This window comes from Hyaena hyaena, unplaced genomic scaffold, assembly GCF_003009895.1.
Source record: "Hyaena hyaena isolate Hyena2069 unplaced genomic scaffold, ASM300989v1 scaffold_1529, whole genome shotgun sequence".
In the NCBI taxonomy this organism is placed as follows: domain Eukaryota; kingdom Metazoa; phylum Chordata; class Mammalia; order Carnivora; family Hyaenidae; genus Hyaena; species Hyaena hyaena.
The window spans coordinates 79,396-94,785 of NW_024082166.1; the positions used below are offsets into that span (position 1 = coordinate 79,396).

General features: G+C 41.1%; 1 pseudogene; it reads right to left on the bottom strand.

Annotated features, from left to right (window-relative positions):
- Nucleotides 1–13,334: 13,334 nt before the first annotated feature.
- LOC120225880 lies at nucleotides 13,335–15,100 on the bottom strand (annotated as a pseudogene).
- Nucleotides 15,101–15,390: the final 290 nt, after the last annotated feature.

Consider the following 15,390-nt stretch of genomic DNA (forward strand, 5'->3'; position numbering starts at 1 on the left):
CCAGATGACACTTAGAACCGCCTCGCCGGGCTCGGGTGCAGAACCCGGAGAAGGGGCGCCGCTTTCTTCCCGGCCGCCTCGCACGGCCTCAGGTTCGCCAAAACGTTTTCGGGGCAGGGTTTTCAGGCTAGGCAACCCGGAGAGGTGGGTTCCGATGGGGGATTAAAACCCAGACTTCCTGCTGGAGTCAGAAGGAAGTAGTGGCAAGTGCTTGAGGTTCAAACGAACTGATGTGGGGAGCAGTCAGCCTCGACTGGGGTCCCCGGGGATAAGGGGTGATTTGGAGATAGACCTTGACAAATTAGTGAAACGTTAGTCTGAGGGAGGAGGCGAAAGCTATTCTAAGCCAAGAGACGACATATGCAATGAGCAACCCCAGAAGAAATAAAATGTGAGAAAGAGAGCAACAACCAAAACATCAGAAGGAACACGGAAGGCAGAAAAGGACAAAGATGGCCCTCGGACTGGGACAGATCTAGGTCTTTACGGATAATTAATGGAACTTCGACGGTATTTACCAATTCTTACTTTGTATAATTATGTGTACGTTTAATTCCCTACGAGAAACCCCTTATCGCGCAATCTGCGTTCACGCAGCCCAGCAACATTGGCATCACCTGGGGGCTTGTTACAGGTGTAGACTCTGAGGCCGTTAACTGCAGACTCAGAATCTTCCTTCACTGCAGAATCAGAATCTGCAGTTTAACAAGATCCTCAGGGGAATGTGTATACATACGAGTGTATATGAAGCACTGGTTTGACCGCTCGCAGAGAAGAAATCTGGATTTGATTCCGCTTCATATTCTGCATGCACCTTGTCCAGAGTAAGCTTTTAATACACATGAATGCTGTTTACTACATTTCTAACAAGATAATACCACTTAAACAGCCAGTGATCAGGAACCCCAAGTTGTACAAAACCACTCTTTTTTATTTTTAATGTTTGTTTATTTTGAGATACACACACACACACACACACACACACATTGCGAGTGGGGGAGGGGCTGAGACACTGCAAATCGGGGAGCGCAGAGAGAGAGAGGGGGAGACAGAATCCCAAGCGGACTTCAGGCTCTGAGCTGTCAGCACAGGGCCAGACTGGGGACTGGAACTCACAAACTTCAAGATCGTAACCTGAGCTGAAGTCAGATGCTTAATGGACTGAGCCACCCAGGTGCCCTAAGGCCACCCTTTCTGAATGAGCAGCTCTGTTTAATTGAAAAGTTTATTTTAAATTGAAAACTCATCCACTTAAGTTCAACAAATCCACTTCTCTGCCTTTTGTATTTCCTCTGCCCCTAATAAACTCTAGTTATTCTCTGGCTTTAAACCAAAGACAGTTTTCAGAAAAAAGGTACATTTTTACTGCAGCCTTTCGCTTATCCCTCCAAAATCTCGACTGCTGGTTATCTCCTCTTCGGTCCCTACCCTTCCCCTCCCTGCCAGTTCATTTTATTCTTTCCAGGGGACTCTGATGTAAGGCCCTTGAAGGAGTAATACATTAAATCTTGTGCACTATTCAGTTGTCTAATCCCAGGGTGGTGTCTCTATGCCAAATAGTATGTCCCTGGTGAGTATTACTTCCAACAGTCAAATCAGCATAGGAGAAGGAAACCAAGTATTATAATGGTAAGGGAAGACTTATTAAGAAAAGAAAGAAACTTGGAAACTAAATAGAAGTGATTTTTGGGTTATCTCCTCTGGGGGATTAGCCCATGACACTGTTCTGCTCTAATAGCATTTATAAACCAGGCAATAGTTAATATTAAGTCAACTCTGCCTATTGCATGTTTAGACACAGGATAAAAGAAATTGACACTATAGGAAGGATAAACTGCTGCTTTCTAGTCCCAAGTTTGTTTTCTTAGACTCATCAATGACTAGGTAAAAAACAAGATCTCTTAACCAACACTAGTATAATTTCTCCATTTAGTTTTCTTGTTGGTGTCCCTATGCTCTCTCCTTCCTTACAGAGGGAAGGAAAGAGAGGTAATAGGTAGAGTAATTGGTAGGGGTTTGCTTGATGTTACTGTGTCTCAGATTGTCATTGCCCCTGATCTCTTCAGATCAGCCATTCTGCCTGATTAACAGAGGGAAATAACAGCACAGGAGACCTCCTAGCACAGTGAGCTTTTATGCACACGGCTAAAAGTTGTCGTTTCCCTGAGAGCTGAGGACTTGGGAATGGGAGAGGAGTATATTGATTTTACGGAACTTGATGGCAGGTTAGATTGAGCGTCTGGGGGTTTACACTCCCATCTCCCCTCCTATTTGTGATCAGGGATGGTTAGGTGTCGGAGGCCACGCCGGCTCCGACAGGTCCAGGGGTCCCTGAAGGATGGACGGTGTCGGCGAGAGAGAATGAGAGAGCCCCGAGATTCTTTCTGATCACCAGGCAGGCATCTCTGTCCTGTCAGTTTTAGTGTCTTTATTTAAAGGTTCAACAACCATATGAGGTCAGAGAAAAGGAATTTCTTACAATGAGAGGTCTTTTGTGATATCAATTGCAGAATTATCCCAGTCATGGTGAATTTACAACCAAGGAAATAACAGGATGCTCTTAGTGAGAGACAGGATAACATATAGGTTACATTGTATATAGATAAGTTAGGAGTCATTCTGTCTGGCTCTCAAGAGGATGAATGATTCTGAATTGGTTAGTTTGTGGAAACTACCAAGGGGGCTCTATATGTATCAGTCTTTGCATCTGGGTTTATGTTTTAATTACTCTTATCTATCCTCATCCCAGCTGCCAGTGTAAGGGAGGATGTTTGTGGAATGTAGGCCCCGAGGAAGGGACTGCCATACATCACCAATTAGTAAGTTATGTTCGATACTTATCTGTACCTTAACTATAAATTAGGCTCTTCTGATATGGGACCAGGCTCAATAGTAACTCTTGTGTTCTTAACCCCCTTTATTATCTAAGTCTTGGATCTGCAAGGCCCATAGGAAGAACCTTTTGACAATGATCCACAGAGCTCTTATCTAAAATCTCTTTTGTAAAGGCAGGAAATATGCTTTTCCTATGAGGTAACTGTGTTCAGAATATGGGTCTGATATGGAATATTGTGAGGCCTGGTCAATACCAGCAGGCTCATTTCCAACATGAGCCAGTAGTAGCAGAAGGAGATACTAGTCTTCATTTCTCATGGCAGGAGCTGTGCAGACATTGCCATTTCCTTGCTGTGACTGCCATCCAGAGAGGCCGGTGCTGCTCCTGGCAGTTAGGACATCTCATCTTGATGATTTCCATTTCAAAACACAGTCTGATATTTTTTATAAAGTTAAACATTCGGGGCGCCTGGGTGGCTTAGTCGGTTATGCGTCCGACTTTCGCTTGGGTCATGATCTCGCGGTTCATGGGTTCGAGCCCTGCGTCGGGTTCTGTGCTGACTGCCAGCTCAGAGCCTGGAGACTGTTTCGGAGTCTGTGATTCCCTCTCTCTCTGACCCTCCCCTGCTCATGCTGTCTCTCTCTCTCTCTCTCTCATAGAAATAAATAAAAACATTTAAAAAAAATTAAAAAAAATAATAAAGTTAAACATTCACTTAACATGTAGTTTTAAAATGTAGCTTAGTAATCCCACTCCACAGTATTTATCCAAGTGGAATAAAGATAAGTTCACACAGATGTTTGTACAAATGTATGTGGCTTTATTCCTATTTATCCCCAAATGGAAGCAACACAAATGTCCTTAACCTGGTGAATCCATATACAAAATGTGGCATGACTGTAAATGGAGAACTACTCAGCCGTAAAAAGGATTAAACTCTCGATGTACCCATGAATGAATTGCAAATGCATTAGTGGGTGTGAAAGAAGCCTGATTCCTTTTACATGACTTTCTGGAGAAAGCAGAGGATCAGAAACAGAGCCCTGCCTTCTAGGAGGTGAAGATGGGAGGAGGGGCTGAGCACAAAGGAGCCCAGTGGGGGGCGGGGGGGGGCGGTTCAGGAGGCATAGAACAGTTCTGAATTCTGATTGTAGTGGTTCCGTAGCATAGTACTGTGCATAGAAGAGGGTGAGTGTTATGGTATGAAAATTATACCTCAATAAAAACCAAAAAAGTTTTTTAATGTTTATTTTTGAGAGAAAGAGAGTGCACGCTGGGAAGGGGCTGAGAGAAAGGGGGACAGAATAGGAAGCGGGCCCCCTGCTGACACAGCCTGATACAGGGCTCCAACTCAGAAACCTTGAGGTCATGACCTGAGCCAAAATCGGACGCTTAACCAACAAAGCCAACCAGGCGCCCCCCCAAAAACAAAAATTTAATACTATTTTAAAAATTACCTTTAGCAAGAGGAAAGATACAAGTTTACACACAAGAGACTACTCAGTCATTGTGGAAACCAATTATTTTTAAAAGCAAATACCACTGATTTTACTTTTAAAAAATTTCTGGCTTTATTGAGGTGTAATTGACAAAATTATATATATTTAAAGTGTACAAAGTAATGGCTTGATATATATAAGCACTGTGGAATGATTATCACAATCAAGTTAATTAACACACCTATTGATCCACATGGTTACTTTGTGTGTATGTGGTGACAATGCTTAAGATTTATGATTTTAGGGGAGCCTGGGTGGCTCATTGGTTAAGCGTCTGACTTCAGGCCATGAGTTCGCGGGTCATGGGTTCAAACCCCGTGTTGGGCTCTGTGTTGACAGCTAGCTCAGAGCCCTGTCTTCGGATTCTGTATCCCTCTCTCTGACCCTCCCCTGCTTGCACTGTCCCTCTCTCTCAAAAAAAAAAAAATTAAAAACTTTTTTAATTATAAAAAAATGATTTACGATTTTAGCAAATTTCCTAGTACAGTTATTATTTACTATGGTCACCATGCTGTGCATTAGATCTTCTTACTCTTGACTGAAAGTTTATACACTTAAAGCAACATCTCACCCTGTTTCCCACCAATTAGTCCCTGGCAGCTACTAGTCTACCCGTTTCACTGAGTTTTACTTTTTTTTTTTTTTCCAGATTCTATGTAGAAGTGAGATTTATAGTATTTGTCTTTCTCTGTTTGAATTTCCTCTCTTTGACATTTCACTTAGCATAATGCCCTTAAGGTCTATCCATGATGTTGTAAATGGCAAGGTTTTCTTCTTTCTCATGGTTGAATAATTTTCCATTTTATTGTAACACATCTTTTTTATCCCTTCATCCCTAGACAGATACTTAGTTTGCTTCCGTATCTTGGCAATTGTAAATAATCCTGCAACAAATATGGGAGTACAGGTACCTCTTTGAGATCCTGGTTTCATTTCCTTTGGATATATATATACCCAGAAGTGGGATTGCTGGATCACGGTGATGAGGGAGCCAGAGGCAATCTGAGGGCAAAGCTCAAGCTGACGCCCTGCAACACCATCCCCTATCCACTAGGTAGGATGTATGTGACATTACTCAGGCACTCCTGGCTGCCCAAGAACAAAGGAAAGAAAACAAATGGCTAACTGACAGAGATCACAGTCTTGCAGCACATGCGTCTCCATAAGTTTACAAATGTCTTAGTAAATTACTAGAGAAAGACAATTTTATCAGTAGCTTAATCTCTAGAAACCTCTAGACTCAGTTTCCTGGAGCCCTAACATCACTGTCCCCTCCATGTGGGGAAAAAGGCAAAAAAGGAAATGGCAGGTAAAATTAAATTTCATTATAACCTGCAGCCCATTGATGATTACTTGAGGAAGGCAGAGTATAACATTTCTCTGTGAACTCCCTACTGTCTAAATGTTAATTATTTTGATAGAGGGAAAAACAACCTTAGCTTGACAGTAGCTAGGCCTCCAGTATTTTCAGAGTCCTCTTAGCATATGAAAGTCCTTGTAGAGCCCTCCCTTTTGCCATTACCTCCCCAACTCCATAGTATATAATCTGTCACTACTCACAACACCAGCCTTCCGGTCCTGTCCCCGTGCTTAATAAAACCACATGTTTGCACCAAAGACATCTCAAGAATTCTTTCTTGGCCATTGGCTCCAGACCCCACCACCACTCCAAAACTGCATCAATATGGTAGTTCTATTTTCAATTTTTTGGGGAACCTCCATACTGTTTTCCAGAGTGGCTGTACCAACTTACCTTCCCACCAACAGAGTACAAGATTTCCTTTTCTCCACATCCTTGCCAACACATCTCTTTTTGATAATAGCCATTCAAATGGGAATGAGGTGGTATCTCCCTGTAGTTTGGATTTGCATTTCCTTGATGATTACTGATGTTGAAGATTTTTTTCATGTACCTGTTGGCCATTTGTATATCTTCTCTGGAGAAATGTCTATTCGGGCCTGTGTTACTGTTCTTTTTAATTTAAAAAACAGTTTTTTAACATTTATTTATTTTTGAGAGAGAGTCAGAGATACAGCATGAGTGGGGGAAGGGTGCAGGAAAAGGGAGACACAGAAGCAGGCTCCAGGCTCTGAGCTGTCAGCACAGAGCCCAAGGCGGGGCTCTGACTCACAGACTGTGAGATCATGACCTGAGACAAAGTCAGACGCTCAACTGACTGAGACACCCAGGTGCCCCTGTGTTACTATTATTTCTAACAAGAAATATTTATTTGGTCTTTATCTCGCTTCTGGCAAAGAGCTCCTAAATAACCCTTGGAATTTCCTAAGAACACACTAAAGGTGTCTCTTCTTATGTTAATGAAGTGACTTTTAGAAGAAGGAATCCATCTACACAGTTAGAGGGCTGGAACTTTCAGTCCCACCCCATTGGCTTCCCAGGAACCCAGAGGGTCTGGAGGTTGACTCAGTTGCCAGTGGCCAATTATGTAATCAGTCATGCCTGTGTACTGAAGCCTTCATAAAAACCAAACAGGACAGGGTTTGGAGAGTTTTCAGGTTGGCGAACATGATTCAGGGAGAGTGGGGAGCTCGGAAAGAGAATGGAAGTTTCACACCCTTTTACCATACCATGCTCTATGCACCTCTTTCATCTGGGTATCCGCAAGTTAGATCTTTTTATAGTAAATCAAGAATCTAGTGACTAAATGGGTTTTCTGAGTTCTGTGAGCCACTCTAGCAAATTAATGGAACCCACGAAGGACGTCTAGAAACCTGTTGGTCAGAAGCCCAGGTGACAACTTGGACTTGTGATTGGTGCCTGAAGTGTTTTTGTTGTTGTTTTTTGGGGGGTGCACACTGTTGTAGTACTGAGCCCTTAACCTGTGGGATCAGACACCATCTCCCGGCAGATAGTGTCAGAATTGAGTTGAATTGTAAGACACACAGCTAGTGTCCTTGTGGGAAATCAAATAGCTATGTTCTGGTTAAGGAGATTATAGGGAACACATTACACTGGTTTCTGGCCATGCTGGAAACAGCTAACCAGTATCTAGTTAGTGCATATTTAGGGGTTCGGTCCTGCCTGTGCTGTAACGCCCCCATAGGTTGGATAAGGGCGTCGATAGCCCTGAAGTCATGTAACAATCTCCATTTACCTGATTTTTTAGGAATTGTAAAAATGCGTGTGTTCCAAGGACTGGTGGAAGGTTCAATATGAAGGGCCTCCAACTGTTGTAAAACCACATTTCTAGCTTGTTTTAATCGCTCCCTTTTCAGGGGTCACTCTTCAGTCCAAATAGGGGTAGGAGATTTCCATACCAGTGGAAGGGGAGGAATTTTAACAGTGGCTCCTATTAAAAAAGACTGAATGACAACTTTTCACTGTTTAAGTAAGCACCTTCCCCATAAAGACATAGGGACAGGTAGAATAAAGGATTGAATGGAACCTGTTTGCCCTTCTGCATGTGAAGGGCCTTTTGCTCTGTAATGGAACATTACTCCATTTAACAGCCAGGAGGCTAGGTCTTTTTTCCCATTGTTTAGGCCATTCATGGAAAACTATGACAGAGACATCAGCTCCAGTATCAATTAACCCTGTAAATTGCTTTCCCTTTACAATAATAGTTTAAAAAGGCTTGTCAGATTGAATGATCTGAGTCCAGTATAATTCCTTGGATCCTGTGCTGCCAAATCCTTTATTTCTGTTTTGTTGTGTTAAAGCTCCTGGAACTTCAAAAGGGATTAAGAGTAGTTGTGCTAATCAGGTTCCGGATAATTCATAACCCATTAACCTTTATCATAATATGAATTTCCCTTGTATAATCTGAGTCAATGACTCCAGGTAGTACAAAAATTCCCTTTTTTGTCCTGCTAGATCTTTCTAGAATAATCCCCACTGTGTTGAGAGGTAAGGGGCCACATACCCCACTGTATTGTATAGACATGATCTTGTTCCTTTAAAATTATTCTGAGATAGTACATAAGTCCAGTCCTTCACGTCCTTTGGTGGCTGCCCAAAAGTCTGTAACCCAGCCTTGACTTGGTTTAAGAAAACCTGAAGAACAGGGCTCTGTATGGTTTTGCTCCACTTGGGATTGGGGATGTGGGAGCTGATGCCCCTTTCCTCATTTCCCAAAAGGGATCCTCCTTCATTATCAAATTTAGATCGTCATTGATTTGCCCATTGTTTTTCCTTTCCTTTCTTTCTTTCTTTTTTTTAAAAAATATGTTTAATGTTTATTTACTTTGAGAGAGAGGCAGAGTATGAGCCAGAGAGGGTCAGAGAGAGAGGGAGACACAGAATCTGAAGCAGGCTCCATGCTCTGAGCTGTCAGCACAAAGCCCCATGTGGGGCTTGAACTCACAAGCCAAAGTCGGATGCTTAAACCGACTAAGCCACCCAGGTGTCCCATAGTTTTCCTTTTCTACATTTGGCACAGTCCTTCTTGGGTAACTTCTTGGTTTGTCCCCTTGTTTGTTGGTGACAGTCCTTTGCATGTGCCCTGGTTTTCCACATTACAGCAGGCATGAGAGGCTGGAGACGGCCTCATAATAGCCACAAGAGTTTGTGTGTCATGGGTCTCAGTGCCGGCATTTTGGCATGCCCGAATGAATTCAGCGATACCTCTGGCTTGAGAACGTATGCCACAGAGAGTGGCCTGACACTCCGCAGTAGCATTTTCGTAGGCCAATTGCTGCCATAAAACTTGAGCAGTTTCTTCATTATCTATTTGCCTGGAAATAACCTGTTGTAACCTATTCATGAAATCAACGGCTCACTGACCCCCTGCCGTACAGTGGCAAAGGAACCTGTTTCTGTTTTTATGTCCGGGATTCCGGACTGGGCAGCAGTGACAATAGTAGAGCATTGTTGGAATAAGCTATGATTGGCCTGGGCTTGGGCTTGGGCCATGGTATATTGGCCTGTGGCATTTCTACTTCTATCAGAATACCCATATCTCGATTATGAATTGCCTGTGTGATACTTGATACTCTAAAGTCCACACAGCTGCCAAATCGCATTTTGCACCATCTCCCGCCTTCTCTACACCAGCCAAGGTGTTACTCAAAGACATATAAGGCGATGATTCATGGAAAGGGCCTTATGAATTGGAAGCTTGGGGAAGGGGATACGCATGTCTTCTCCCATTGGGACCACACTGGGCACCTGCCTGTCTGATTCAACCATACCATGAGTTGGAAGAATCTGCCTCTCAACCCTCCTCTCAGACGGCCAGAAAGCAGTGTAGTGTGTTTCCTATAAACTCCTTAACCAGGACATAGCTATTTGATTTCCCACATGTCCTGAGAATTGGTTTGTTGGTATGGGGAAGTTCCCCCCCCCACTCCCACGTGACCAGAACCCTAAAGACCTTTGCATATTTTTTAGTTGGATTATTTGTTTTCTTGCTATTGAATTGTCTGAATTCCTTATATATTTTGGATATTAATCCCTTACCAGGTATATTGGATATATGATTAAATATCAGATAAATATTTTCTCCTACTCCAAAGGTCACTTTTTCATATTGTTTCCTTTGCTGTGCAGAAGTACTTTTTAGTTTGATGTAGTTCCACTTGCTTATTTTTGCTTTTATTACCTTTGGTTTTGGTGTCCAATCCAAAAAATACCACAAAGACCAAAATCAAGGAGTCTACCCTCTTGTTTTCTTTGAGGAGTTTTATAGTTTCATGTCTTAATTCAAATCTTTAATCCACTTTGAGTTAGTTTTTGTGAGTGGTGTAAGGTACGGTTTTTGTTTGTTTGTTTTTTGTGGGGGTTTTTTGGTAGGTGAATATTCAGTTTTCCCAGCACCACTTATTAAAGAGACTCTCTTCAGGATTTTATGTTCTTGGTGCCCTTGTCAAAGATTAATTGACTGTATATAGGTGGGTTTATTTCTGGGCTCTCTATTCTCTTCCTTTGATCTATGTATCTATTTTTATGTATATACCCTACTATTTTGATTATAGTAATTTGAAGTCAGGAATATACCTCCAGTTCTGTTTACCTTTCTCAAGATTCCTTTGTCTATTTGGGGTTCTTTTGTGGTTTCTTATTTTTTATTTTAAAGTAATTTGATTCTTTCTGGAAATAGTAGTGATGTTCTTACATTCCGTCCACCCAAAGAAAGAGGAACCAAATTAAAGCGTCCAGAATTTTCCTCACCATACTGTCATAATTCTGTCTTTCTGATTACAAAGGATTTGCGCATGAATTATATCATGTGATCTCAAAACTGCCCCATGAGGGTAAACAGAACAGATCATTATATCTCATTTTATAAACAAGGCTCAGTTAAATATTTAGCCAGTATTTCCTAACATGATATGTATACCTCATTCATTTTTAAAACTTGACAAGGGCCTAATACCTGCTGGGCCTAGCACTAAGCACCCCAGGCTCTTCAGCTGCTCAATATGTATATAGCATCCCCACATGACTACTGATTTGGTACAGAGAGACTGCTAACTGTACACTGTTTGACTTAGGATAAGTATCTTTATCTTCTAGTTATAAATTTTCTCATATGTAAAATGAGAGGAATGTGCATGTCATCTCTAAATCCTGTATTAGAGTTGAAGACATCAATATGAATTCACGTTTACCTTACTATGGATACAGATGGATAAATATAGAAATAATGACAATTATGTGTATATTCATGTGATAGTATACACACATATATTTCCAAATTCTGGCCTCTGAAGGGCCTAGAACAAACTGACACCCTAGTAGAAATGAGCACACCTAGCACCTAGTTTTTGGGTTCTAATATAATTCTCTAATAAGAGGAACCAGGACCCTTGGGAGACATGGCCCCTCCCCCACTCATGCTCTGTCTTGCACTGTCTCTCAAAACTAAATGCGTTTTTAAAAAAAATTTTTTAAATATTTGTTTTTGAGAGAGAGACAGACAGAGCATGAGTGAGGGAGGTGTAGAGAGAAAGGGGGACAGAGAATCCAAAGCAGGCTCCAAGCTCTGAGCTGTCAGCACAGAGCCTGATGCAGGCAGGGCTCAAACTCACAAACCACGAGATTGTGGCCTGAGCTGAAGTCGACTGCTTAACCAACTGAGCCACCCAAGTGCCACAAAAATAAATTAATGTTAAAAAAATTTTTTTAAGTGTCAAGGTACTGAAAGACATTTCAAGATGTTAAGCATCCTTAAGCTCCTCAATCACTTTTTAATAAAAGTATTATTTATTTTATTTTTATGTATGTATATTGAGGTATATTCATGATTTTATTGAATCTGGTTTTTTAAAAATTTTTTCAAATGTTTTATTTATTTTTTGAGAGAGAGATAGAGACAGCCATGAGCAGGGGAGGGTCAGAGAGAGAGGGAGACACAGAATCTGAAGCAGGCTCCAGACTCTGAGCTAGCTGTCAGCACAGAGCCCCACGCAGGGTTCAAACCCACGAACCGTGAGATCATGACCTAAGCTGAATTCGGATGCTTAACCGACTGAGCCACCCAGGTGCCCCTTTATTTAATCCTTTAAAAACATTCCAATTTTTAAAAATACTCATGTTGAATTCATTCATTCAATTAATTAGTTACTAATTTACTGAGGTCTTACTGTATTTTAAGCAGCCCTGGGAATATGCAGAGTAATTACAAAGTACCTTCCTCTAAGGAATTTACTAGTTCAAGGAGGAAACAGGGGTAAGAACCAATTGATATTACATAGTGTGCCAGAAATACTCACCAAATGAAATTGAGCAACATACCAGCTATAATAAGGGCACAAAAGAAGGTCACCTATTTCAGATTTGGAGATTGGTAAGAGATTCCTGGAAGATAATAGATGAAGTGAATCTTGAGGGTAAAATAAGTGCTAGGCATCAGGGCAAGTGGAGAATTTACCAAGAGGAGGGTACAGCAAAAGAAGGTTTACAGAAGGATGGAAAAACATTTTCCAAAAAAATCTGGAAAATTCCAAGTAGGCAATCTGGAATGTTTATATCCTATTATATACCATATTGCCATTGAGAAAAGTAACAAGGCACAGACTCCGTATTGAGCAAAATCATCTCATTTTTTAATGTACTTACCATTAATATACCATAAATTTTGCTAGTGGAGACTATTGGCTCAGTCTGTTTAGCTACAGGAAGGACCTTATCTAAGTGATTTTAAGAAGATGTCTCTTTTGACCTTATTTCACCATTTTCTCCTCTCTACAATTGTAGTCCATATTTATTCAGCAAAGAAGACAAAATTACTAAAGTAAGTTATATTACACTTTATTAGAACAACTTAATATGTAATTTAAAACATAGTAATTTAAACATAAACAAATTTACACATAGTAATTTAAATGAATCCAATATTCTTCCTCTCTCTGAGAAAGTTCCACTAGAATGTGGCTCTGGGTCAAGCCCTGAACCCAAAAATATATATTTCTTTATATTTTTTAATAATTTTAAACTTTAGAATCATTTTAGATTTAAGAAAAGCTGCACAAATAGAAGTTCTATATACCCCACACCCAATTTCCTTTATTGTTAACATCTCACGTTACTATGATATATTTGTCACAACTAATAAACCAATAATGGCACATTCTCATTAACCAAAATCCATACTTTATTAATATTTCTTTAGTTTTTTTTGAAAATGTACTAAAATGTAATCATCATAAAAGCTGTAATTTAAACTGACAGTAAAACACAAGAAGCAATATTGGAGTTGGTTTAGTACATATTTAGGCTCTGAAAGCCATAGAAATCAGTTATCCCAGTTTCTTTCCTATAAAAGACCAATTTTTCCAAAGCATTATGCACACACAATTTTAATTAGAATATCATGACAACAATACTTCATAATTAAAAACATTTTTTTAATGTTTATTTATTTTTGAGAAAGAGACAGAACATGAGCAGGGGAGGGGCAGAGTGAGAGGGAGACACAGAACCCGAAGCCGGCTCCAGGCTGTGAGCTGTCAGCACAGAGCCCGATGCGGGGCTCGAACTCACAACCCGTGAGATTGTGACCTGAGCAGATACCAGACGCTTAAGTGACTGAGCCACCCAGGCACCCCCATAATGTTTTAAATACAAAATGAAGCCAATAACCCAAAAAGTTATCTGGCGCAATGAGTTCATTACAGATATGAAGTATAATGGTTCAACTTTTTAGTGCTTGACAGGGAAGAATCATGATAAAGAGGTCAGTATGAAATCGTTTGATTACAGTAGCACTACCTCAGCTTCAAAATGCATCCCTGCTCTTTGTGTAATCACATTAGAGTCAAGCATATTTATTTTCACATCTGCTATAACTGCTGTTGCAAAGGAGAAATACTATTATTTTCCAAGTGATATACAGAGAGCAATTTTTTTTTTCCTCCAGAGAATTTCTGCAAGCCAATATAAGATTTAAATTCTTCACATAATATATAAAACAGGAGAAGCCTCTTCAGATTTCATGTTTGAAGTCTGGAGTGCTGGTACTTCCCAGATAGGCAACAGTTCATTCCTGTAATCTGGCCCAGAGCTGCTGCTCACTGCGGGTCTAAAGCAGCAGACAGGATTGCTTTTTAGGCTGCTTTTCCGCTGGTGTTTTTCTGCTTATCTGTCTGACCAGGTCATAAAAGATCTCATTAATGTTGATCTCTAACTTGGCAGAAGATTCTCAAAAGGCATAGTCATGCCACCGTCTTGCTAAATTCAGACCCTGTTCTTTACCAACTACTTGCTTACCTTCCAGGCCACATTTATTGCCAACTAAAATCACTGGAACATCTTCTGTGTCCTTAACCCATACGATCTGTTCCTCAGGCCCTATACGTCATTAAATGTGGACTGAGCTGTAATCAGATACAATAGTGCAAACCCTTGGCCACCGTTCATATACAGATCCCTCATGGTTATAAATTCCTCTCTCCTGCTGTGTCCGGGATTTCAAACTTATGCAGTTGGCAATCTATTTCATCTTGCTTTCTGGAGGAATCTTCTATCGTTGGGTCCTATTTTTCAGCAAAAATTATGGGAACAAACTGAACTGGGAGATGAGGCCTCCCACACCTCCCGAACTAAGGACCACTAGCTTGTACACACCCCTGACATGGGCTGTTTAAACACTGACAGTCTACTCAACGCCATTGAAGCTACAGTGAGACACACACTGTTATACACAGAGTAACCACCCTCTGATCCAGTTATCTCACTTCTGGGGATCTATCCCCCACCCCCGCCCCACCTCGCCTCGGTCTGGGCCGTCCCCGCTCCCCCTCCTCGGTGTCTACACAGTACCTATGCTGTGGCTCTGCTCCGGCTCTGGGCGACAGCAGTGGTGGCACCTCTAGAACACACTCATGCCTAATATTTCTTTAATGTTTACTTAGTGTCCTTTCTATGTTCCGGGATCCTACCCAGGATACATTACCCGCAAATGTCAAGTGTCTTTAGGCTCCTCTGTACTACGACAGATTTTCAAACTTTCTTTGTATTTGATGATCTGGATAGTTTCAACATGGTTAGCCATTTTTAAAAAATTTTTAAATGTTTATTTATTTTTGAGAGAGAGACAGAGACAGAGTGTGAGCAGGGGAGGAGCAGGGAGAGAGGGAGACAGAATCTGAAACACGTTCCAGGCTCTGAGCTAGCTGTCAGCACAGAGCCTGACGCAGGGCTCAAACCCACAAACTGCAAGATCATGACCTTAGCTGAAGTCGGACTCTTAACCTACTGAGTCACCCAGGCGCCCCTTAGGTCATCTATTTTGTTGCTCAGATTGTTTGTTCTACCTTTGACCACTGAGACCACTTTAGGTTCGCTTCTGTATCCCTTTGACATATCCCTACAAGTTTGTTTTTTGAACACTTTCTTACTTTCTGGCACAAGAATGAGTGTGTGTGTGTGTGTGCACGCGCACATGTGTGTATAATATGATGGGAAAATGAAATAATGGGAAAGTGATATAACCTTCCAACATAATTACAAAAGCAAAGGATGGTAAAGTGATGAATGTTACATATTCATAAGCAACGAATCTTAGAGTTCGGTTTCCTATTCATAATTTACTTTTAGCTTGGTTTAGAACTTGGTTAACCAATGATTTTTTTTTTTGTAACCATCCATATTGT